The sequence below is a fragment of the Mustela nivalis genome, assembly GCF_964662115.1.
Source record: "Mustela nivalis genome assembly, chromosome: 1".
NCBI classification, from domain to species: Eukaryota; Metazoa; Chordata; class Mammalia; order Carnivora; family Mustelidae; genus Mustela; species Mustela nivalis.
This window is the reverse complement of record NC_139020.1, coordinates 187,697,298-187,723,584: the sequence shown is the minus strand read 5'-3', so window position 1 is coordinate 187,723,584 and position 26,287 is coordinate 187,697,298. Positions and strand designations below refer to the sequence as shown.

At 38.6% G+C, this 26,287-nt stretch overlaps 1 protein-coding gene across 11 annotated transcripts in view; it reads right to left on the bottom strand.

Annotated features, from left to right (window-relative positions):
• FHIT (fragile histidine triad diadenosine triphosphatase) overlaps positions 1-26,287 on the bottom strand; it is a 1,429,687-nt gene that overhangs the window by 1,125,220 nt on the left and 278,180 nt on the right. The window contains exon 1 of one of the 11 annotated variants that reach the window (XM_082727535.1): positions 11,759-11,859. The exons of the other annotated variants lie outside the window; for them this stretch is intronic. The gene's annotated coding sequence lies outside the window, so the exon portion shown is untranslated. Of the gene's footprint in view, positions 1-11,758; positions 11,860-26,287 lie in introns of those variants that run through there. 11 annotated transcript variants of the gene reach the window in all.

The following is a 26,287-nucleotide window of genomic DNA, read 5'->3' as shown; positions in this document are numbered from 1 at the left end:
ACTGGTAGAAGCAAAATAAAAACTCAGCACTGGGCCAGCAAAGCCAATGCACACTTCAAAGTGAAATGGAAGGTATGAAGCAGACACTGTAGAATATAATTAAGTAACAAAAACCATGATCTTGCAATTAATTTAGCAACTCAGTTGCTTTATGCGTAGCTATGCGTAGTATATTGGATACATTAAGGCACCGTCTAGTCATATAATATTATCACAAAGTTGTACTCTCTTTCTAGACATTTGGATTTCTGAGCCAATTCTACACATATAAGTCAGCTATTTGGTGTCATAAATACATAACAAAATCCATAAGGGAAAAATGATTGTACATCTGGCACCAAGACGGCTCTAAGAATTAGCCCTATAAGGAGGAAGTCGGGTTTTTCTATCGTATATTCTCTGACAGATAAATAATCTGAATAGAATCATTCCCAAACTAACCAGGATTGAGGAGACTCCATGGAGGAAACAAGAAGGAATGAGACCTGAGCTTGTCAAAAGTGGAAACTTCCCCTCAGGACATCAGGAACTTGTAATTATTTAGACCTGACAACATGACCTAGAAACCAAAAGGTTGTCACTTGTTTGTCCTTCCATTTCTACTTTTCTAGCTTTGGTGCTCATCAAAGTCTCCAGAGACTGCCTAATTTTTAAGCCTCTCATCGCTCCTGTCTAGAATTTCACTTATATTCATTCTTTTAGTTACTCAGTGATGATTTTTATTTGCTGAGCCTCGGGCTAAGATGTATGAGTCTATGAGAGGTAAGAAATCTGGTTTCTCAATCTTTCGCCTTTCCTCCAGCCACCAGCATCTTCCAGAATTAATCCGTTGAGTTTTGAAAGCCCTTGAGATTCAGCATGATTAGTTTTAAAATTAAGAGAAACTATTAATGTTATAAATGAAACAAGTACTAGAGGAAAACATGAGTGATCTTTTTTTTTCAACTTGGATGTGGAGAAAGCCTTTCTAACTATAAGTCAAATACAAATGTTTAAGAAAAGGAAGAGAAAAAGGAAAATTTGGCCAAAGAATTTAAAAATTCTTTTGCACGGAAAAAAAATACCAAAGCAAAGCCAAAAAAAAAAAATGCATGCTAGAAAAAAACATATATGACATTCAATGACAGATTCAATCTCCCTAATATAAATGTATATTTTTAAAAGTCGAGGGAAATAGGGGTTCAAAACCCAGTTTTTAGTATGAGCAGAACAAAAGAATAAGCAGTTCCCAAAAAAGATATAAAAGTGGCCTTTAAAAATATGAAAATACACTTAACTGTCCTAATAAGAGGAAACAAGTTAAAACTACAGTGAGAATCTTGACAACTGTACCATTCCAATGGAGCCAATTAACTGGAGGAAACCTCGTGTGTGGAGAACACAGGAGCTCCCTGTACTATCTTACAACTTTTCTGTTAATCTAAAACTATTCTAAAATTTAAAAAAGCACATCAAAGACAACTACCTGATATGTCATTTCTTACCTCCCAATTTCACAAAAGTTCAAAAGCTTATTGACAAGGGAATGGAGAAATGGCCCCTCTCATGCATTTCTAGTGCAAGAGCAAAAGGGCCTATAACCTGCATGGAGGGCAATTTGGTATTAGCTATGGAAACTACATAACTATTCACTTTTGTATCTGTTTACCTACCGGTCTATATATTTACTTACCAGCAGTGTCAGATCAGATACAGCAATTCACTCTGAACCTACACCTTCAAACATAGGACAATCACTGTGCCATTATTTCTAATAACAAAATACTAGGTGCAACTCAACCATCCAGAGGAACAACCTGCCTGTCATACAAAGGTACCAGTCAGCCGTGGTAAGGAATGAGGGGGATTTTATAAAATGATATGGAATAATTTCCAGGATTAAAAAGCAAGGCAAAAACAAGTATAAGTAACACGCTAACTTCTGCACAAGAAAGAAGAGAAAGTAAGCCTATGTGTATATGTAGGGTATATACATGTATATATGGGTATTTGCTAGTATTTGTGCTAAACACATGAAAGATACATCAGAAAGTGAAAGGGATAAAAATGGAATGGGAATTCCCCGGATAACTTTTTATCTCATTTTGTTTTTTGGACCATATAAAGTTTTACATATACACAATAAGGAAAAGAAAAAGATTTTATAATTTTGACATGAGTATGATTTATAATAAATTTTAAGATTTATGAAAAAGAGAAAAATATTTTAAAAACAAAACCTAAACTTGCATACAAACAGAAAAATAAAGGAAAAGATTGATATATCATATTGATAAAAATATCATGGAGGACAAAAATGAATCCAAATAACTTTTGAATCTGGTACTCCAAATGTATGTCTGCAGTTGAATATTAGGACAAAAGGAAGTGCAAATAAATCCTGAACTTTACTTAGTAGATTGGTTGTTGGGAGTGGTATTGATGTAGTAATTCTGAAACTATTTTCTATGTGTTACGGGATAGAGCAAATGAATCAATACATTGAGCTCTCATTGTGGAATAAAGAAGATTTTTAAAAATGTAGAATGAGGGAACTTAAAGAAGAATCCTGTGATGTCGGATTTGAATTGTTCCATTTTAGATTATTAGTATACATATAGTACACATGTAATTATCTATAATAATCTATAATTCAACTACTTATATAGTTGATATATGGATGCATATATATATATATATATATAGTTGAGATATATATGTTGATCTCTCTCTATATATATAGATATATGTACATATATATCCTAGAAGCAAAGTCACCCAAGTAGCAATGAGACCACCTACTAGCCCAAGATTTGTTTCTAAATCCTCCTCCCCTCCAACCCCAACTAAAGGAAGCCAGGCTGGGCTCTGTGAAGAAATGACTTATTCTTGATCAGGGGTAGGGAAAATATAAACTAAGCCTAAAATATCTTATTTTGCTCAAGGGCATACTCAAAAACGAATGGAGACATGTCAAAAGGACATAAAAGCTGGCTTACAGGGGATCCCACTGGCTAAACAGAAGATCATTTAAAACTCACAAAAGAATAAGGAGATGTTTATATGGTTATATTTGTTTTGTAGGACTTCCTTGAGCTATATACTTAGGATTTGTGCATTTTTCTATAGGTTTGTTATCCTTCAATACAAAGATCATAGTGACTTAAAAAAGAAAAAAAAAGCTATGATACGAGCAGCAAAGGAACATATATTTTATTTTAGCTGAAAGAAGGGCCACACTATGAATAAATTGTTCCAACTATTATGAAAATTATGGAGTCCTACTATGGATATGGCGGGGAGGGTGAGGGAGCTCTTTTATTATCAAGAAATGCCAGGTAATAAATGTGTAAGAATAATACAATTACAAAAACACCATTAGGCAAAACCAATGGATGAAAGGTTCGTAAACAGGATATATACTCAGTCTCAAAGTATTACCACACAGATTGCTTACTAATTACAAAGCAAAAACACAATTCTAAAAAAAAGCAACAACAACAACCACATATAACTTCCAAAAATGGAGAGATCCAGAGAATATTATCTTAATCAAATAACCAAACAGCATCACCAACAATGGAACAAACAAATTAGGTGTCTCTGATATGGTGTAATATGAAATATACAGTATCAATTAGGTCGTGTTTTGGTCAAAAATGTTGAAACTAAATCTAACCATGAGGAAACAACTAGGCAAACCCACACAGCATGGCACTCTACATGACACTGGCTTGGAATCATCAAAAATATCAACTCATGAAAGACAAACAGAAGTCAGGGAATGATTCTAAATTAAAAGAGTCGAAAGACATGCAACAACTAAATTAAATTTGTAACCCCTGATTCAACTTAAAAAATGAAAATAAAAATAAGGAAAAAGAGATATTATAAGGTACAGGGGACATTAACGGAACATTTGAATATCAATATTAAATTACCTGAGTATAATAATGGTGTTATTACATATTGATCATATTGATGGTGTTATTACATATTACTATTACATATGATTATATATGATCAATTTTGATCAAATTGAACATTAAATGTTGGGGGTAATATGCTGTTTACAGATGAATTGTGAATGCTGTTTTTAAAAGTATATAAATGAGAAAAAGAAAGCAAATGAACAATTGTGAGAAAACATTAATAACTGAATTCTTGTGCATAGAATTTGGATTATCTACTGTTCTTGACTCCTAGCTTTTCTTAAATTTAAATATTTTCAAAATAAAAGCTTGGGGGGAAAATAATTGGGATAAATCAAGGGCAACTACCATTTTTTAAATGCCCTCTTTATGTCAGGCCCTATTCAGAGGAGGTTGCAATAATAATTCATTTAATCCTCATAATTCTCTGTGACTGATATTAATAATATATCCATTTCACAGATGAGATAATTAAGTCCTATTGAGGTAGAATAACTTGACCCAGCTAGTATGCAGAGTAGTTAGAATTTGAACCTAAGTAATTTAGATTCATAGTTTGTTGTCACAGCCATGACACTTTTCTGCCCTTCAAAAGTAATAAATCAGGTTACTGCAACACACTTACTAAATAATATGAAATAATCTGATTAGTAGAATAACTGCATTAATCATATCAGCATAATGATTATATGCATCTGATATCTCTTATGTGTCCAACACAGAATTCTGGAGGATTCAATTTGTTCTGATTAGTTCTATTTCCTGTGCTGGAAAATAAAATCAGTAATAACTGGGCACCAATAAACAGCCTGAAGTCGGGGAGGGAATGTTAATTTTTATAAAGACAGTGTTCAAAAATAGTATCTTCAGCTAATAGTATTATTTTTAAAATAGGGACTATAGGAAAAATCAAAGGATCAATATTTATATCCAGTAGGCTAGTCAAAGAAAAAGGAGCAGAAGTACAAGTGCTTTGAGATTCAGATTGTGTGAATACCATTATTAAGTGGTCCATTGCTTAGATGGTAGCCATAGAAGGCCCTGACGGAGGAGAGATTACATCGTTAGTCAATTAATCAGTTTTCTCTCACGATAGCACACCAGGGTGCCCTCTTTAACTCAACAACCAGCTCACCAGCAATATCTAAAAGAGAGGAAAGTCATAGAATGAAAGAAGTAGACATGAAAAGCTGTAGAGAAAAGAGACTGAAACAGACAAAGGTAGCTGTGCTATGAAAGAAAGTGAGAAGTGGAAAGGGAAATGTCAGGAATCAAAGGTTAAAAGAGAAAAGATCAGGATTTTTAAAAAGAGATACAGAAGTATCTTAGGAAAGAAATGGGATCAGTGAGGAGATAAAAATCATGACCAGAGCTGAAGCTAAAAGCACAAGGCAAGATATGGTGAGTGCTGTGAAATGTGTAAAGCCTGACGATTCACAGACCTGTACCCCTGTGGCAAATAATACATTATATGTTGATAAAAATAATTAATAATTAAAAAAAAAGACAAGGCAAGAGGCAAAGAAGCAGTAAGAGAACAAAGCCACTCACTTCATCGCTCGCTCATTTATTCATTCAGTGAACACCTATAAGGCAGAAGGTACTCTTCTGATTTGAGTGTCTGAGGGACACAAAGATCAAAATCAGCAGGGTCCCTTGCCCTCAAAAAGCCCAGATGCTCATTGTGGCACATTCCTATTTTTCAAAAGTAATTCTAATGATTGCTGCCACACCTTAGTTAATTGTAATAGTTAATTTTATGTGTCAACTTGCCTGGGACACAGGGTGCCCAGATTAGAACACTATTACGGGGTATCTGTAAGTGTGTTTCTAAATGAGACCAGCATTTGAGTCCGTGAACTCAGTAAAGCAGACCGCCCTCCCCAATGTGGATGGGCATCCTCCAATCCCTTGATGGCCTGAATAGAACAAAAAAGAGAGAATTCTGTACTCTCCCTGACTGTTGAGTTGGGACATCAGTCTTCTCTTGCCTTCTACTTTGACCTACATCATCAGTCCTCCAGTGCTTAAAACTACACTACTGGCTCTCCTGGGTCTCTGGGTTGCAGACGGCTGGTTATGCAACTTCTCAGACCTCCTGAGCACATGAACCAAGTCCTTTATATACATATACATATACATATACATATACATATACATATACATATACATACACATACACACACACACACACACACACACACATCTCTCCTATTGGATTTGTTTCTCCAGAGAACCCATCTAATACACAAATATTCTCACACTCAACATATACTTCCAAAAATTATGGCAATTACATCACCTATGAAAGAGAGTACTTTTTAATGGCAGCTGTCGTACTGAATGAGTAAATTTGTTTTAGAAAGGAGACATGTTTATATTTCTGATACATGGATAGTATACAAAACAGAATCTTTAACTGGTGCTCCATATGGATATTTTCAACTTTGAATATAGCACACTTCATATTGGCCCCTTGTTTTGTTTTTGTTTGTTTGTTCATGTGGGTTTTTTCATCATCTTATTCCAGAGAGGTGAACATTAACAAAGGACAAGGTAAGCTAAAGAAAGAAGAAAGACAGATGAGGAGTTTAGGGACCAGATTTTCATTTGGTTAGCGATGTCCCACAGGACTTTGATGAAAAAAGCAGTAATGATGAATGGAATGAGTATCTGTCATATAGTATCTGAGAGTGAATTCTTGTAAAGGAAGATACAACAAGGAAGAAGCTCCCAACCAGATATCCTTACCTAGTACATCACATATAAAGGTACCTAACTGGTATATGATTTGGGAAAATATAGAAATTGCCTTTCCAGTATGCCTCTGTGTATGATCTCAACTCTTATTAAGGTCGACAGACTCCCTGAAAAGAGCTGAATTCAAGTTTGAATGGGTGTTCCATACATCCAATTTAGAACACCCTCTTTCCCTGTGCCCCAGATCTACAAGAGAGGGTGAGGGGCATGGAAGAGCACCCATTATTTTTGACTGCTCGACATTTGATTCCTGTGGGGGCACTTCTCCTCCCCAAGTCACTGTGGTTCTTCTGGAATCTCCTTGGAGGGGCCTCGTCTCCCCTGCCAGAGGCAGGAATGTGAGTCAAGCTAAACAATTCGTATCTGCAGGTGGGGGGGATTGGTATGAACCGCTGGAAGAAGAGGGGGCTTCTGAGATCTTGGGTCATAGAATTCACACAAGTCTGAAGCTATTTGAGGAGCTTTTTTTCCACCACAGGACTGAGACTGAAAGGAAAATTAACAGAGGAGAAACGGGCTATGAAGTGGGATTAGAGCACTGAAAAACTGACCAGGAATCTATTACAAACTAGGTCCACAAGTCCTTTTCTAGCAATGTGGTCGTTTGTAATCTTTTTACAAAGAAGACTCTCTAAATTATATAACCCTCAAGGACACACAAAACCTACATCCATCCCTGGGAGAAACAGTTTTAAATATCAATGAAGCACCAATTACCATCCATAACAAAAGCCAGTTTCACCCAAAGGATCCTGCAATTATGTGAGCCAATATTCATCCTTTTCTTTTCTCTTGGGATAATCTGAGTTTGGTTTTATCCATCTGTAACTGAAGGTTAGCAGAAAGTGCCACCCCAAAATGTGCCTCCTTGGCATAACGATTATTTTGGGCTGATTATTTTTAAGAAACTGCAGATACAAGAGAAGCTCTAAACACAGGGTAGATGTTTACATTTATAAAGGAAATCTCCATTCTAAGAATCCCCCTCTCTGTAGTAGGAAGAGAACGATAGCGCTAAATCATAAGACAATCTTGCAGTGCCTGGCTAGCTCAGTTGGTAGAGCATGTGACTCTTGATCTTGGGCTGGTGAGTTCGAGCCTCATGTTGCATGTGGAGATGGCTTAAGTAAATAAAACTATTTAAAAAAATCAGTGGCACCTGGGTGCCTCAGTCAGTTAGGCATCCAACTCTTTTTTTTTTTTTTTTAAGATTTTATTGATTTATCAGAGAGGGGGGGGAGAGAGCGAGCACAGGCAGACAGAATGGCAGGCAGAGGCAGAGGAAGAAGCAGGCTCCCTGCTGAGCAAGGAGTCCGATGTGGGACTCCATCCCAGGACCCTAAGACCATGACCTGAGCCGAAGGCAGCTGCTTAACCAACTGAGCCACCCAGGCGTCCCAGGCATCAAACTCTTGATCTGGGCTCAGGACATGGTCCCAGGATCTTGCAATTGAGCCCTACCATGGGCTCCACCCCCAACCAAGAGTCTGCTCTAGGTTCTCCCTCTCCCTCCCCCCTGCTTCTTTCTCTTTCTCAAATAAATCTTTCTCAATAAATAAATCTCAAAAAAAAAAAAATCACAAGATAGGGGCACTTAGGTGGCTCAGCTGGTTAAGCAACTGCCTTTGGTTCAGGTCATGATCCCAGGGTCCTAGAATCAAGTCCCTCATGGGGCTCCCTGTTCAGTGGGGAGCCTGCTTCTCTCTCTGCCTGCTACTCCCCCTGCTTGTGCTTTCTCCCTCTGACAAATAAATAAATTAAATCTTTTAAAAAATCTTAAGACAATCTTATCAATGGAATAGGCACTAACTCTGCAGAAGAAATCTTATTCTTATTCACTGTGCTTTTTGTGGTAACCTCCCATCACTGCCTACCCTTCTGTCTCTTTCTCTTTAGCTGAAGATGGTAGTTGGCCTTCGCGGGGAGCTTTACCCAGTTTTCCTGGGTATCTCCCATGTACATAAGAGTTATATAACATAACAAAAGTTTGTTTGTTTTTCTCTTGTTAAGATGTCTTTTATTACAGGGGGGTCTGAGCTTAAAAACTCAGAAGAGTCGGGTGAAAATTAGTCTTTCTCCCCTATACAGTTGAAAGCATCTGGAGATTTTAAGATGAAAATGAAATAATATATCTTAACCTCTGTCAGGAAAAAAAATGGGAATCAATGCTATTTCAACTTTCAGAATATCTATTATACGCTATTATTTTATTCTTTTTCCACAGCTCAGAATGTGGTTTACAGTAGCTCAAACATCAGATTTATAACCAATTATGAGGAAACAAACCGTAGGGCAGTCTTTACATATTTTGCAAAGATACTCCTTTTGATTGACTATAAATGATAATAAGGATTAAGGGTGACACCAAAAAGTCTGACTTCATGATATCCTTTCACACTATTGCTTTCATCCAACATGTTTTTTTTTTTTTTAATTTCTCCACAGCACTGAGGACTTACTCATTCTCTACTAAGAGTTCCATTTCAATTCTCCTCTGTCTGCTCGTCCATAGGATTGCTAAGGAATCAATTCCCAGTACTTAAAACCCCACCATCAGTGCTTTGACACCCATAGTCTTCCCCGAACATATTACAATTAGACATCTAAGATTCTTAGAAATCTGCAAGAAAAGCATCTTTGGAAAAGTTTCATTTAAGCAAGACTGCCTTCTTGGGATTTCTTGTTGAGGAAGGTAATCTAAAAAGTGATCGACATTAGTAGAGGGTATGCCACATTTTTTTATTAGAAACATGCAAACCAATAAAGGTCTAGAGATTTTCTTCCATAGGGTCCCCTAGATGCATGACTCAAGAAAACAAGGAAAATGAAACTTGGCTCTTATTAAGGACTTTTCAAAAGCTACTTATAACTACAAATGTTAGAAAAAGTTAGATATTTATCACAAAAGAAACAAAATATTACATGTCCAAAAGATCAGGAAAGCAATCAAAATGGACACGTTGTCTATAAATGATCCATTTAAAATGACAAAGGAAATCGCCATGTTACCAGAGAGTAACCAGTTCTTACTCTGAAGAACAGCAGGCAGTGGGAGAAAAATGAATTCCGTGATTTTGAAAAAAGTCACTATTCTGAGGTGGAGGTGATTCAAGTCCTAATCAAGTCCTGCCACCACTCCCAACCCCTTGCACCCTCACCCAAAGGAACAATAAAATCTATACTAACCCCTTCAAAAAGTTTGCAGCCAAATGATCTTGCCCTAAGGAGCTACACACAGACACACATATAGACACCCACCCCTCAATCATCTCCACATCTGCCTCCATCTCTACCATCATCAACCATGTTGGAGAACAACCATGTTGGTAGTAAAGGAATTAGAGAACTAAGTAAAGCCTCCTGGCTAGATGTCCTAATAGCTTCATTTAAACCCACAAGTGGGGTCCTTGTAGGTTACTAGCTCTGGCACCAAGAGTACTGACATTTCCAGCCCTGTTTGATTCTTTAACAGTCAAGAGAATATACAGGAGTTTCAACCGACAAGTACAGAGACATCTGGCAGTCTAATTTCAAGGTAGGTTTTCTATCAGAGTCTTTTGTGGTTTTTAAAAGAAGTATTTTATGCTATTCTGATGGAAATCTCCAACAATAGTAGCTTCTGTCCGATAGATGCCCTAGAGAGTGAAACAATGAGTCTAAAGCAAAGGGAGAGGCGCAAAATTATTTTGTTGCGATAGGCAACACCCAGTGAAAACAAGAGACTGCTGAAGTTTAAAAGGATAATCTATATTTATTCTGGTAAAGACTTTCCCCACGTCAGCACTTTAAATACCACTGTAAAATGCTGACAATAATTATGTGAATGTTGCTATAAAAAATTAAATCTCTCAACTAATGGATTTCAAAGGCATTTCCGCTCCTGCCTTAAATACACATACACACACACACACACACACTGACGCGCGCACACACACATTTCATCTTCTCTGTCAGGATTTCCCAAAATCAACTATGCTACAAAAAGGGCTCTATACTCTACTACTACTGCTCCAAAGGTTGTGAGCCACAGTGCCTTGAACCAGAGGCCTCAAACTTGGGCGCACTGGGTTTCCCAATGGGAGGTGTGGGGCGGGGTGCACAGGCATTAGGAGCTCTCACAGATCAGGTCATCCTTGTCACTCACTGAGTGACAGGACTACCGACGGAACGTCGCTGAAGTCTGGCTTCTCCATCTGTGTACTGGTTATAGTCCCATTTGTTACAGGGATTCAATGAGGAAATGTATATAAATCACTTAGGAGAGCCTGGCTCACAAGGAAGCGTTCAGTAGGTAAAGCGGATGCTATTATTAATGATTGTCACAGAGGAAGCATCTTAGTTAAACAGAGGCCAGTCCTAGAGGCATGAAGTGACTCAGGAGGAGAGTAGATATGAAGAAAACACAAGTAGCCAGTACCTTGATCAAAACTGACTGTGTATTGTTGGAACTGGAATGTCCATTGTTAAGATGACAGACCCAGCAGAGGATTTGGAATTTGGACAGAAAGGCAAATAAGACCTTCCTGGCTGCGGTAAGCAACTCGTTAATCTTCAGATGGATAGTTTTCCCTGCTTTGCCCTTTGCTACTCCCAATGTGGCCCACACACCAGAACACTGGCATCATCTGGCAAATTATTACAAATGGAGAATCACAGGCCCCACCCTTGACCTGCTGAATTATAATTTTAACAAGATCCTTAGGAGTTTAACAAGACTTGTAAGCACATCAGAGTTAGAAAAGCACCACTGTTTACCACATAATTCATTGTATAGCTAATCCCTTATGAGGTGTGTTACTGTGATCTTTGCTGCGTAATAAACCACTCCCAAACTTAGTGACTTAAAACATTAAGAACAGGGGCGCCTGGGTGGCTCAGTGGATTAAGCCGCTGCCTTCGGCTCAGGCCATGATCTCAGGGTCCTGGGATCGAGCCCTGCATCGGGCTCTCTGCTCAGCAGGGAGCCTGCTTCCCCCTCTGTCTCTGCCTGCCTCTCTGCCTACTTGTGATCTCTCTCTCTGTCAAATAAAATAAATAAAAATCTTAAAAAAAAAAAAACATTAAGAACAACCATGTATTTGCCCTACCTCTTCAATGTGGGCAGGGCTCAGTAGGGTGGCTCATCTCTGTTCCAACACTCATGAGGCGGCAAGAGGGACTTCCTCTCTTTATGGAGACGAGGCAGGCAGACACAGGAACAGAACGATTTGCTGGCAACAGTCTCTCACACCGGGTACCACAGGTAGACACAGTAAAGTGTCTGTTACTTTTTCATTTCCTTCCTTGCCCTGTTTTCCTGATTTGTGGAACATCCACTTTGTTTCAATTACACAACTATATGCAAGTCCCCTTTGGGAGCATAAGGAATTTTAAGGCATGATATCTCCCCCGAAGGAACTTGTAATAAAATGGGTGAAACAAGGCTCAGATATCTCGAAGCTTTAGTAACAATAAAATACTGTAATAATAAAATATTTAAGTAGCAGTGCAAGATAATAATAGAAATGCTGTCCTAAGACAATGAACCATTCATTTAATTAATTTTGCATGCAGAAACCACTCTAAATGTTCAGAAAAAAGAATGGAAGTGGAGGAGCAGGTCCACAGAAGAAGGAGGGAGGTGTAGGCTGAACAAGATTTGCACGGGAAGAATAAGATGGATTTCAAAAAGGAAGGCCCAGTGAAATATACTTGGAGGATAACATAACCAGGGAGCCAAGGGAACAGGGTCATAGGGATGCAGGGGCTGTGATGAGTTCTCTGCGTGTTCTTTGGTGATGATTATAAATTCAATGTTCCTGAAAGAATTTCCTGCCTCATAACCTCTACCTTTACTTCTCCCCTTAGATATGTTCATAAGCCATTTGTGGAATCCCCACCAGCAATATAACCCTGTATTAATAATGAAGGGTTTTTACTAACCTTATAAACTTTACTATACCTTGGGGCAGGGGGGTGAGGAGGAAAAACAAACAGAAATGTAGGCATCGTCAAATGGCAACTTTTAAACTTCACTGTTCATTGTATGGGAACTAGCACTTTTGGTATTGTTAAGCAGCAACTTGTAAATTTCACTCTCTCTTAGAAAATAAAAATGGAATGAAAGGTGCTGCTTAGAAGAGACATATAAATTTCAATCTCCACTGCAGAAAAATAAGCTCTGATTACACTACATAGTTCATACACCTCAATGTGCCAAACACTTGTTTTATTATGCATTCATGTATAATGAGTTAGTTTTCCAGCAACAGAGAATGAAATTTATAAGTTGTTATTTAACTTTTCTAGGAATGTTTTTTCTTCCTTCTCTTGTTTCCTCCTCCTTCCCCCCCAAAACACAACATGAGCAATGGGGTTGCTGAACAGTACCACCCATTCATTCCCTCTATAACCATGATTATAACAACTTAACACATTGTTCTCAGGGCTTTGGATGCCACATATAACAGCAGAGTATGACACAATTTAGGACCACACATTTCAAACAAGTGCTCTTTAATGTGTTGGGGCGTAGAGAGGGCTTTTAAAAAGTTGATAGTAAGCATTATTACTACTTTCTAACTTCTATTTGTGGTTGAAAAGGACCAGGCTTAGGACACCAGGGACTCCCTAGCATTTTCATAAAAGGACCCAACAGAAATTCAGAGCCCGTGGATCTGAACCATTTTGCAATTTAGTCAAACATGTTTCTGAATAGTTATCCCGGACAGGAAGGATGGGAACACTGGAAGAAAGTGGTTGTGCTGTATTCTGTAGAGTCATGGCAAGAAATAAAGAAAGAAGGGGAGTTACCACCTCAATACTAAAAGTGTCAGTGCAATGATATCCTAATAAAAGGTGTTCTATTAGAAGTTATAAAAATCCCATACCAAGAAACACTCTCAAAACAGCAGTCAGGTGCAAGGCAGCCCAGAATTAACCAAAGACATCTTTATGTCAGGGAATAAAAAGATACCAATATACCATCTCTATGATTTTCTTAATTTATAATTTTTGAATAGATTATATAAACATGATGCAAAAATTGAAACAATACCAAAAGTACAGTGAAAAGTAAGTCTTTTCATCCATACTGTTAAAAATATTTTGTAGTCTTCAACATATACATATATACAGATATTTTTAAAATTTCAATGACAACAAATAATAGCATAGTCTAGCCCTTTTTCCACTTAACGATATCATAGAGATGGTTCTATATAGATACTTTCTTTGTAATGGCTTCACTGTGTTACAAAGTATAGATATTCCATAATTTATTTACCTAATCCCCTATAACTTAGACATTTGAGTCATTTTGAATCATGTTATTAAACAAAATGCCATGATGGATATTTTTGCACACAGATTTTTGTTCACCTGCATGACCATATTTCAAAGATAAAGTACTAGGAATGAAACAGCTAGGTCAAAGGGTTGTGTGCATTTTATTTCGATAGTTATGGCCAAATAGCATCCCAAAGACAATGCACCTATTTATACTTCCATACCTGATACCCATATATCATGCATTGAAGGAATTCTGAAATAACCAAAAGCTCATTATCATTTTTCTGTCAAATGATTCTTTCCCTCGAAGTGGGGGGTGGGGGTAAGTACCATCTATTTTTAATTATAAGTGTAGGTAGATTATAATTACTATTGTCCAAGACTCAAGGCCAGTTCATTACCCACTGCACCATTCTGTCCTCACAGTGCTATAATTCTAACTGGTCAGATAGATCTTTAATTTGCAGACCTCCTCAGAATACAGATTATCTGCATTCTGCAGACATCTGCAAAAAGCCATCCGCAAGTGCATATTTCATGGCTGAATATTTTTACATAACATCAGCTGGAGCCCATCGTGCTAGTGTTCTCGCCAAGTGTCACAACCTGCTCTATTATATCAATAGGCAGCTTCAATTAGTCATTTTCTCCCCATGGTGACGACAGCTGTAATAGCATGCAGTGGTCTGATGAAGTTTGTAATACAAAGTAGAGATGGGGGTACTAAAAGAGGATACAAAATTAGAATCGCATTAAAATAAATTCCACCACCCAAGTAGTCATTTGGGGAAATGACAACATTTCTGAAACAGGATTCAAGAATGAATACAAAAATGCAATTACTTTTGAAAAAGATGGATAAATAAATTCACCATGGGAACACATTCCTGCCCCAGATAGAACTCAGGCTTTTATTGACTAATTAGTCATTAAGTGTCATCTCAAAAACAACTATAAATAAAAGAATATTTGGTAAATAGAAAAAAAAAACCTAAGCCTTAAATAAAATTGTAATATGAAAATAAATGCCATCAGAGAATGTTCCTGTGAAAGCATGATACAGTAGTAAATAAATTAGAAGGCCTGACAGGGTTCGCACTACCCTCAGAATTTATTCCTAACCTTGCTGCTTTCCTCTCATCCACTAGGGTCGCAGAGCTCCAAGCCATGCTCACCTCCCCTGACATGCAGCCACAGCCCCCTAATTGCCTGCAAGCCTCTCCTCTTGTCTCCTGCAGCTTCTTCTATCCATAGCAGCTGAAATGATTTTTTAAAAATATAAATCAGATCACGTCATTTCCTTCCTTTCAGCCCTCCAGTGGTTTCCTTCTCCCAAATCTAAAATCTTTACCATGGCTAAAAAGACCCTAAGCAGTCTAGTCCTGCCACGCCTCCAAGGACATGACCCAACGCTACCTCCTCATCCCCACTGGCCTCCACCAAGCAAAATCTCAATGCAGAGCCTCAGCAAAATCCAGCTTCGGGGCAGGGTGGGGTGCGTGTTTCCCCAGATACCCACAAGCATTGCTCCTTCCTTCATACTTGTCCTCAATGTCACCTCATTAGAGAGGGATTCTTTGACCACTTAATCTATAAAACAACCCCATGCTCTCTCAATGCAGGCTTATTGACTTTCCTCATACCACTTACTCTACTTTACATATGAGGAAGTTATATGTGTGTCGATTTATTATTTATATCCCCTTCTAAAATGAAGTTTCTATGAAGGCAAGAAAGGAAAATACAAATTGTGCATCCCAACCAGACACAAAATCATGCTATGATTGTGAATTATACTTACAGTGGAAGAAATATCCTCTAACATACTTTGGATCAAATTCATTCAACTCACCAAACACTTAATGACCTTTTAGTTATGTATGGGGTTGCTATATTATGTGTATAATACTCATTACATTGTGTCTATGTATGTGTAGATACAACATAACATATTACATATCTGTAACACTTAGTTATATAGGGGGTTCCAGAAACATAGGTCTCAGGATCTATCCTGGATATAGAAACTTACACAGAGGTAGGGGGACACTTTGTATGCAAAATACAACTATTGAAACAATAATGTCAAGAAGTTCGAGGAGAGATTTGTATAGGCTAAGACGGTGAAGGAATGTTTCAAAAAGAAAGACGGAGAGGATCTGGAAAAGGAAACCAGAAGGATGAGCACACAGGATGGGCAAAAACATAGATTAAACCAGTGGTCCCCCAACTTTAGGGTAGAAAATCCTTGTGCTACGTGGTCCACTGACAAGGCAGAGCAAAAACTGATAAAGTTATATCCCCTCAATCCTCTTTTAGTTTTTCAAATTCATTCAGTGAGAAAGTATTAATTAGTGTTAATATGTCAAGACACCTTTACAAGACTTGCTAATCTGAATTACATCTCTTTATTTTTGTTATATTTTTCTTTAAAGATTTACTTTCCTATTTGTGGTGAGGTGATCTATTTTCTACTTAGGGAAAATATATGAGTTTCTTTATCTATAAGCTTATTTAAGTAAATGAAGTGAGTTATTTTAAAGCCAGCCATTAAGTCAACTACAGATCTCGTAGCTGGGACACCACCTGCCCAGATCCAACAGAGCCCATCTTCAAAGGAAGCAAAAGGGGCTCAGCAGAGAAGAATGGGAAGGTAAACCCTTGTCAAAATGCAAGACGCTTCATGGCAGGCTAAGGATTTTGAAAAATATTATGTAGGCCTGTAGTTTCCCAGCTTGCTATAAAGCCAAATTCCTTTGAAACATCCTTTGTATGAGAGTGTGGCATGTCCCTTACTTTCAAGACAGCATGAAATATAACAATCTTCAATTCCATTATACAAACTTAAGGACGAAGTTAAAAAAAAAAAAAGGAAATACAATTTCATAGTGCATGTGAATAAAGGAGGCCCCCATTTATACAGAGGAGAACCTACTAGGCACAACGCTGAGTAGAAAGTGGATGCAAAATGATAAATGGAAGATACCCAGCACACAAACAAAACTATTTTTCAAATGTCTGCTGGGGATTTATTTACGGCTATCTAATTACTAACACTATGTTGGGCTTTGGGCTGTACAGGGTGTAGATGGGCTAGACTTAAGCCTCAACTTGCCATTCGCTAGCTGTGTGAGTTTCTTATATCACTGAACATAGTGTTCTTAATAAAATGGGGGATAATAGCGGTAATCACCATAAAGCTGGGCTGAGACGCAAATGAGTAAATGTATTAAAGCTCTTAGCATCATGTTTGCCTACAACAATTGTGTGTCTATGCAGAGGGGTGGGAGAGGCACATGTTGACCAAGAACATGTTCAAGAGAAACTTTGGAAGAAAAGCTTAAAATTGCTGAGATTCGCCATTTAAATTGCATTAACTTAATACTTCATGACTTGGCCAAAAAAAAAAAAAAAACCCTAGTTATTCTATTTTATTGATACAATATCTCAAAGACATATAAAGAAGGAAAATTATCTGGACTAGTAGAGGCAGATGGTATTGGTGTGTTGGAGATGATGGTGGTCGAGGCAGGTATTGTGCTTGCAATAAAAGGGAATTGGCAGTAGAGGCCATCTCGAGAAGGTGATATTTTAGATGAGACCAACCTGACGCCTCACAGGAATTAGTTAAGGAAAGAGGTACATGAAGGTCCTCCTCCCCAAGGGAACCCAAACTGTCACGGCTCTGGGGGAGAGAAAACATCACAGGTTCAATGAACCTTCAATGAACCATAGGATCAAGATGAGAATGAGAAAAGGGGGCTTGGGGAGGACTACTGCTGAAGAGGTAGAACTTTCAGTCATGTTTAAAGAGCTTAAATTATGAGGCACCTGGGTGGCTCAGTGGGTTAAGCCTCTGCACTTAGCCCAGGTCATGATCTCGGAGTCCTGGGATTGAGCCCTGCATCAGGCTCTCTGCTCGGCAGGGAGCCTGCTTCCCCTTCTCTCTCTGCTTGCCTCTCTGCCTACTTGTGATCTCTCTCTCTCTCTCTCTGTCAAATAAATAAATAAATTCTTTTAAAAAATAATAATGAGCTTAAATTATATTTTCCTGAGGGTAAAGAGAAGCCCATAAATGATGTTAAGCAGAGAAAAGGTGATCCCATGATCACCTTTATGACTGTCATAATTAGAAAACCATTGCTAAAGAGAATGGGGAACCATTGAAGAGTTTTGAGTTACCATAAAAACGATTTATAAAATGTCGCACATAATTTTTTCTTGAGTTAACTGTATACATGTAGAGTCATTCAATAACTCATTAAGGTGTTTGCCTAGTACCTACTATAAACGAGAAACTGTGCTTGCATAAGGATAGGAGAAGAAAACTTAATCAAAATAAGCAGGGCTAAGACTTGAAAGGCGAAGGACATTGCTGACAGGTGGGTAAAATTCCAAAGTTGGGAATCAGCGGAGCACATGTGAGAAAACACATTCCAGGATGATTAAAACATGTAATCCCCGGAGAGCATGAAACCATTCATGCAACAAGAATTTACTGAGCACCTCTTATGTGCTAGCTTTGTGCAGGCACTGGTGATACATTGATGAAGGAGAAAACACTTAAAATAAGAAAGACAACAGTAACTTTTGTCATTGCAGATAACAGGAGGCTGATTATTAAGAGTCTGAGAGTCAGAAAAACAGAAGTAAAGAGCAGTGCCTTAATTTAAGGAGGCCTGAAGAGGCAATGAAATATTTTTAATTAAAACTTCTCTGCTGAGAATAGACAGTCTCTAAAAGCTTGTGTAAACCATCAATGAGATACATGCAAATATATTAGTGATGCTATAGCTTTTAAAATGACATTATACCTTCTAAAATGTCAAATAATTTGGAATGTCAAATACCACCCCTGCAAAAAAAATTTCAATCATGTGTTGTCTGGTCAATCCCAAATCAAATCAAACTACTTAAAGGTGAAATGCTCATTCCTTACACTGTAGAAGAAATGCCTCAGTTGTAGTCAGATCTGCCCTTGTTTTGGTAGAACCTTGGTGCTGATGTTGACCCAGCAAGTCAGTGAAGGTCCATTTGGGGCAACTCAAGAAAGGGAGAAAACATGGTCCCTGTCCAATGCTAACCTTTCCAACTCAGCCCCTGGTCATGCTAAGACATCACAGTGTAATAACGGTAATTTAATAATGTAGTCAGCCGGGCTCAGCCCACATGAGAAAGCCCAGGAAAATAAATGAGGCTTGCAAGCCAAATAGAGAGAAACTTCTCTGGGCAGAGCCTGCAGCAGGGAGATACCTGGTAATGAAGTGCCTGCTGTCTCCACTCATTATACAGGAGGTAAACCTTAAAAGAGAGCCTGGAAAGGTAAAGGTCTCAACATGGAAATAAATAAATAAGCTCACCGGCCATGGCGAGATCTCTGAAAATGACTCGGAAAGACTGCCCAGAGATTTTTCTGTGGGGATGTGGCAAAGTTTCATCAGATGTCAAGGGAGGTAATTATGTGCTTGGGCACATTTGCCGGATAAATTGGCCTCCTTACCTTCATCTGCCCATGTGGGCACCAGAGACCGAAACTGTGTTTAAACTCTGCTGTGTTCTCTCTGGCTTTTACTATAAAAAAAGAAGTAAAAATGTGTCCTGGGTGCTTGGCAAATCAGTCAGGTGTTAGATGGGGACCCATTATCTTTGACCTTCACAATTTTGCCTCTTCTGACACACAGCAAATCCTCAGAAACTCTTTCAGGTAAAGATATAAATGATTTCTGGGAAGTGCTCACTTTCAGGAGGAAGCTCTTGTTTTGGTAACATAAAGTTGAAGTGATTTCTTTATTTTTAATTTCAGTTAGTCTGTTACTTGCCCAATTTTTTAAAAATTCACCTAAAATGGGATGCTTGGGTGGTGCAGTTGGTTAAGCATCTGACTCCCAGTTTTGGCTCAGGTCATGATCAGCTCCACATGCCACAACTGAGTCTCTTCTCCTGGAGCCACCTGGGTGGCTCAGTGGGTTAAGTTGCTGCCTTTGGCTCAGGTCATGATCCCAGAGTCCTGGGATCAAGTCCCGCATTGGCCTCTCTGCTCAGCGGGGAGCCTGCTTCTCCCCTCCCCCTCTCCCTCTCTCTCTGCCTGCCTCTCTGCCTACTTGTAATCTCTGTCAAATAAATAAATAAAATCTTTAAAAAAAAAAGATTCTCTTCTTCCTCAGCCCCTCCCCCCTGCATGTGCACGCATTTTCTCTCTCTTTCTCTCAAATAAATAAAAATCTTTAAAATAATTTACCTTAAATGATAGAAGTTTTGTTTACTATGTTAGTCCCATGTAAAGCTAACATCCATCCCCCTCCTTTATCTGCCTTTCTTCTCCAATTACTAAGACACTGGAACATTTCTCCATCTTAGCTTCTGTACAGAAAAATTCTGACAGGTAGCTCTGGCATTCTCTATCACTTCTGAAACCAGTAATAAAATGTCAGAGGAGGAACAGTTAATTAAAACTGTGGAATCCACTATGCATCCTCTCAGAGTCAATAAAAGTGCAATTAAAAATACCTTTCAACACATATATAACTAGTGTAAGTCACATTTTTAATAACATTTGGCTTTTAAAAATCAAAAATCATTAATATGAACCAAATGCTCAGTAAACACTGCTTCATTGGCTATGAAACACCTTTAGCTCAACGAGTGCAGCAGATTTGATACTGAGTGCCATTAAGAAGGTGTTGTCTAGTCATAAACCAAAGAATGTGTCTATAATCTGCAGGTAATTTGTGGGAATAAAAAATGTACCTGAGTCTCCCACACAGGCTTACCTAAGCTGTGGTAGGTAGGGGTGTCTGGGTGCCCCAGTCAGTTCAGTGTCCGACTCTTGGTTTCAGCTCAGGTCATGATCACATGGGTCATGGGATCGAGACTCACATCAGGCTCTTCGTTCAGCAGGGAGTCTGCTTGAAGACTCTTTTCCTCTGCCCCTCCCCCGACTCTCTCTCTCTCTCTTTGAAATAAATAAATCTTTCAAAAATATTTATTTCACATTCTCAGGTTACTTCATAAGAGCGAATTGGCATAGAACAGCAGTTGAGAGTTCAACTCTGGGCTCAAGCACTCTGTGTTCCAACCCTGCCTCTGCCACATACTAAACAGGAGGCTGCAATCACTTGGCTTCATTTCTTTGAATCTCTCTTTCCTTATCTGCAGAATGAAGAAAATGCTCTTCACTCACAGGGCTGCTGTGAGGTTTAAATGAGATAATATGCATAAAGCATATCAAATAGTGACGAGGACCTTGTAAAGGTTGCATACATATATAAGCTGTTCTTACTTGACATCTTATTCATTTAAAAATTACATTCCTTAGGGGCGCCTGAGTGGCTCAGTGGGTTAAGCCTCTGCCTTTGGCTCAGGTCATGATCCCAGAGTCCTGGGATCGAGCCCCGCATCGGGCTCTCTGCTCAGGGATCCTGCTTCCTCCTCTCGCTCTCTCTGCCTGCCTCTCTGCCTACTTGTGATCTCTGTCTGTCAAATAAATAAATAAAATCTTTAAAAAAAAAATTACATTCCTTAAAAGGGCCTGGTGACTTAAGAAATTCATACACTTGAAGTATATTCATTTATTTTGCCCTACCTCACTATTCATTTTTATTTTGTTTTGTTTTACATAAAAAATTAGGGAGATGATATTTCGGGATCCCTTAGTTCCGAATGCTGCCTCTCATTTTTAGTACAGATCTCTGTTAAGCAAAGGGGAATGAGGGGGTAAAAATTAGCTCAGAAGCTGCCAGCTTCCTTTGCTTGTAAACTTAACTCCGTATGACTCAAACTGCATTCCCCTAAAGCACTTGTGAAAGCCCCCGATTTATAGAAGTATTTACGTTGGGGCTTGGGGTTTGTTTTTTCAGGTTTATCTCTGGGAGAGCTGGCTAGAGCTAACAGTCCAGCAATTTTATTAAACTCTGTTCAATTTCAGCATTTTTTAAAGAGTCTATAGAAACCACGCTGGCAGTGGCTATTTAAACTTCCCAGTGGATGCCAAAAATAATAAAAGGACACTTAAATGACCATTTTTGAGCAGAGCCAACAGCATGTGGCCTAATTATCCAACTACATGAAAAATCCTACAGATTTTTAGCAGAGTGTAAGGGTTTGATATGCACAATTCAGCACACAAACGGTCACCTCACTGGGGTGTGCAGAACTTTTCAAGACTAAATAGAAGGTCCAGGTCTATCGGGGTAAGTTTCTCCTCTGTTTTCCCTTCTGATTAACTCATAAGAAATGCTAAAGAAACAGACAGTAACAAGTTGATATAGCTAAGCCACTGATGAGTACAAGTAAAGAAGTATCATGTGCTAAGGGCTCTCCTTCATTTATTTCCATTAAAATCTTCTGAGGTAGGGATTAGTATGCACAGAGGAGGAAATCAAAGCTCAGAAAGGGTAAATGCCTTATGCCAGAGAGCAGGATCAGAGCTGGTGTCCTGGCTTTTCTCCATTTACCTCTTGGGATCCTTAGTCTGCTCTATTGGTGGTCTCCCTCCTACAACCCTCTGCGGACTCAGATCCCAAGCCCACTAGCTTCCATTGGGTTAAGCAATGGCAGGCAGCTTTCCCTAATTATTCCTATCTCAGAATCATCTCCCTTTTATTTTGTTCTCCTCATCATTGTGTAAATATTATCATATACTTGTTTGTGAATTTATTCAACAATAGTTATTGGGAGTCTACCATATGCTAGGAACTCTGTTTAGATGCTGGGAATATTGTAGTAAGGAAGACTCACATGGTCCCATGCCCTACTTATTTTCTCTTCTTTTCTTTTCCAACTTAGATATTAAATATAAGGGATTTCCAGGTGCAGCTGGTTAACCATCAAACTCTTGGTTTCAGCTTAGGTCATGATCTCAAGGTTGTGAGATCGAGCCCTACCTCGGGCTCTGCACAGAGTCCGAGATTCTCTCCATCTCCCCCTCGTGCTCCTGCTGTTCCTCTCCCTCTCTCTCAAATAAATAAATAAAAATTTAAAAATATATAAGGGATTTCTGAGAATCAGATACCATGACTTCTACAAATCTTTTGGACAGTGCTGGACACACTATGAATACTCAATAGTTGATGGATAAAAGAACAATTGATGGATAAAGGAAAGTCATCTGAAGTACCTACAGGACCAGCATAGAAGGTAGCAAGCCTAAGACTCATTAATTTGCTGAGCAAACCCATAACAATGCTGCTCATTAAAGTAAGAATTAAGAACAATAATATGATTTCACTTACATATGGAATCTAACAAACAAATAAACATAAACAGACCCAAAAATAAAGAGAACAAATCAGTAGTTGCCAGATTACAGGGGTCAGGAGGATGGGCAGAATAGGTGAAGGGGAGTGGGAGACCAGTTATGGAATGAAGGAGTCACAGGGATGAAAGGTATTGCACAGAGAATATAGTCAATGGCACTGCCACAGCACGTATGGTGGCAGCTGGTCATTGTACTTGGTGTGAGCAGAGCATAACCTATAGACTTCTTGAATCACTGTGCTGTATGGCTAAAGCTAATGTATCATTGTATGTCGACTATACTTGAACAAATAGAATTTAAAAATTAAAAATAAAATTTTTTATGAATTAAAAACATTTTTTAAGAATGAAAAGAATGATGATATTTGATGTTAAAAAAGGTGAAGTAAAATGAGCATTCTCATAAACTGCCGAAATAAGTATGAATCACTGCCACCTCTCTATGTGGCAATTTGCTAAAACACCGCAAGCAAGCCTGTGACTCAAGTAACTAGCTTCCAGAAACAAATCTTAGGAGCATACTTAACTACAAAGCCAAATATATAGTAAGAAGTACATTCAAGAGTAATTAGAAAAAATGTTAATGGTAATAACCTGAGTGTTCAACCATAGGGGATTAATCAATTAAGGTACACCAGATAATGAAATACTACAGATTATTAAAAATCATGCCCTATCATATAGTTCAGGACATGAACATATTCACAATCTATTATGAACCGAGAAAGGAAGATACAAATATGTAGAATATCTGGTTTTTATATATGCAAAGAAATTTATATATGCAAAGAAAAAACTCTAAAATATTGCTGTCCCAAAGAAATATACTAAAGGCACGTTTTTAATTTTAAAATATGTAGTAGTCACATTTAAAAAAGTAAAGGGAGGGTTGCCTAAGTGGCTCAGTCGGCTAAGCGTCTACCTTCAGCTCAGGTCATGATCTCAGGGTCCTGAGATCGAGTCCTTCACTGGACTCCCTGCTCACTGGGCAATCTGCTTCTCCCTCTCCCTCTGCCCCTGCTTGTGCTCTTTCTCTCTTTATCAAATAAATAAATAAATCTTTTTTTCATTAAAAAATAAAAATAAACAAGTAAAGAGATCTAGGTGAAATTCATTTAACGGTATTTTCTATAACCCAACATACCAAAATAATAATAATTTTTTTTCTATACTAAGCCTTCAAACTCTGCTGTGCAGTTTATGCTTGGCACATGTCAATTCAGTCTTGACACATTTTAAATGTTCACAAGCCACATGTGGCTAGTGGTGACCATACTGAACAGTTCAGGTAAGCCTTAAAAAAGCATGCTTGAAGAAAAAGAATTTGGATGAATTTGTTTTCTCCTCTCCCCCCTTTTCTACAATCACCATTTATAATTTTACTATTGGCATATACTATTTCTATAATATGAAAAACAAAGTTTTTTTTAATATTAGGAACAGAGAGTTTTTTTCTGTCTCTAGAATACTTTTTGGCTCATCCTCTCTGCCGTTCGAGGACCACACACTTCCCAGAACTACAAGACTGCTCTCTCTTCTTTCCCTCCCTTTACACACACTTGAAAAAGCTGTCTTGCTTCAGTCCTCCAGCACTCGAGTAGGGATCAAATGGTGCTGCTGTTCAGAGTGTCTGCTAAGCCGGGCCCTGCTTTCCACAGGGGCCACCCGGAATCTGTTAGGACCCCAGGCACGGTGTTAGCAGCTCCCTCGGGTGTGTGGAAGGGCACGGAACGGGACCAGAAACTGCTTAATTTGAGGTTAATTAAATAGTGATGACAAGCCTTAATCTCCAACTCGTCATCAGATTGTAAACACTGATCGCAGCTGCAGCAATCTGCAATAACCCTATTGAGAGAAATCTTGACCAGAATGAAATGAGTACATTGGTTACCCATGAAGCGGAGAGGCAAGATCGAAGAAAGCTATGCCCTTGTAAAACCAGGAGAAACAGAGACCCAGAAGGAGAGAAATTAAAGGCAGAATATATTGAATCTGATTCCTGCACAGCCCAGTTAAAAAAAAAAAATCTCTGGAGGTTGAAAGAAAAGATGGACAAGCTGACCCATCAGCTGTGTAGGAGGGAGACACTGAAATAGCTCCACCTCTACTGACCACCGATGGGATGTCCGCGGGGGCATCTGGAATAGGTGGCTGTTTCCCTGGAAGTGAGCTACAGCAGTTCGCCAGAGGTGAGGGAGCAGGGTGAGGGTGAAGATGTGCTGGGAATTTACTATGGTTTAGGTGTTTCACAGGTAATTGATTGGCAATTCTCATAATGATTTTATAAAGTGAGTATTCTTATTTCTGCATTTTAAAGAAAACACTAAATCTCAAAGAAGTACCCTACCTTGTCTCAGGCCATGGAAAACAAGAACAGAGCCCAGATCTATCTGAACACGACTAACTCCCTAACATCAGTTCAAAAACCTGGGGCTGCCCTGAAAAGTGGGGCAATATCAAGGAAGTGATCAAGGTGCACAGACAGGTTCATGAGAAAGATGGACAAAAAAGAGCCACAATTCCCCTAAGAGGATCCAAGTAGGAAGCTGGAGGGCCTGGTAAACAACAACAACAAACCAAAGGAAAACAAAAACAAAAACAAAAAAAAACCTGCAAGCTGAGTGAAGGTTTTTAAACCAGTGCTCTAAATGCACCCCTGAAAATGCCCTTCCTGGCCTCACTGGGCTGGAGAACATTTCCACAAGCCTCAGGGCCCAGAATCAGCATGCAGCTGTGAAGTCTTCTGCAAAGTTCCTGGTGAGAGACTTAGTTTTTCTGTTAACAAAGCAGAATGCATTGGGGGTGAAGGACCGGACACTATGTCCTGTGGAAAGAGAGTTAAAGGAAATGAGAGTCTTAATTTGAGGATGAGAAAAACTGGAGAAGGGAAAGAACCATGACAGTTGTTGTCAAATAATTAAGGGACTAATAGGGAAGGTTTTAACCCATGCATTCTTCCCTAAAACTTTTTGGGACAAAACAGGCACTTATTCACATGTTACATTCCCTAGCATTGAGATTGTGCTGGAGAGATACCAGTGATCGACAACAGACACAATCTTGTTTTCAGAGTACGTACTTCTAACAGGGGT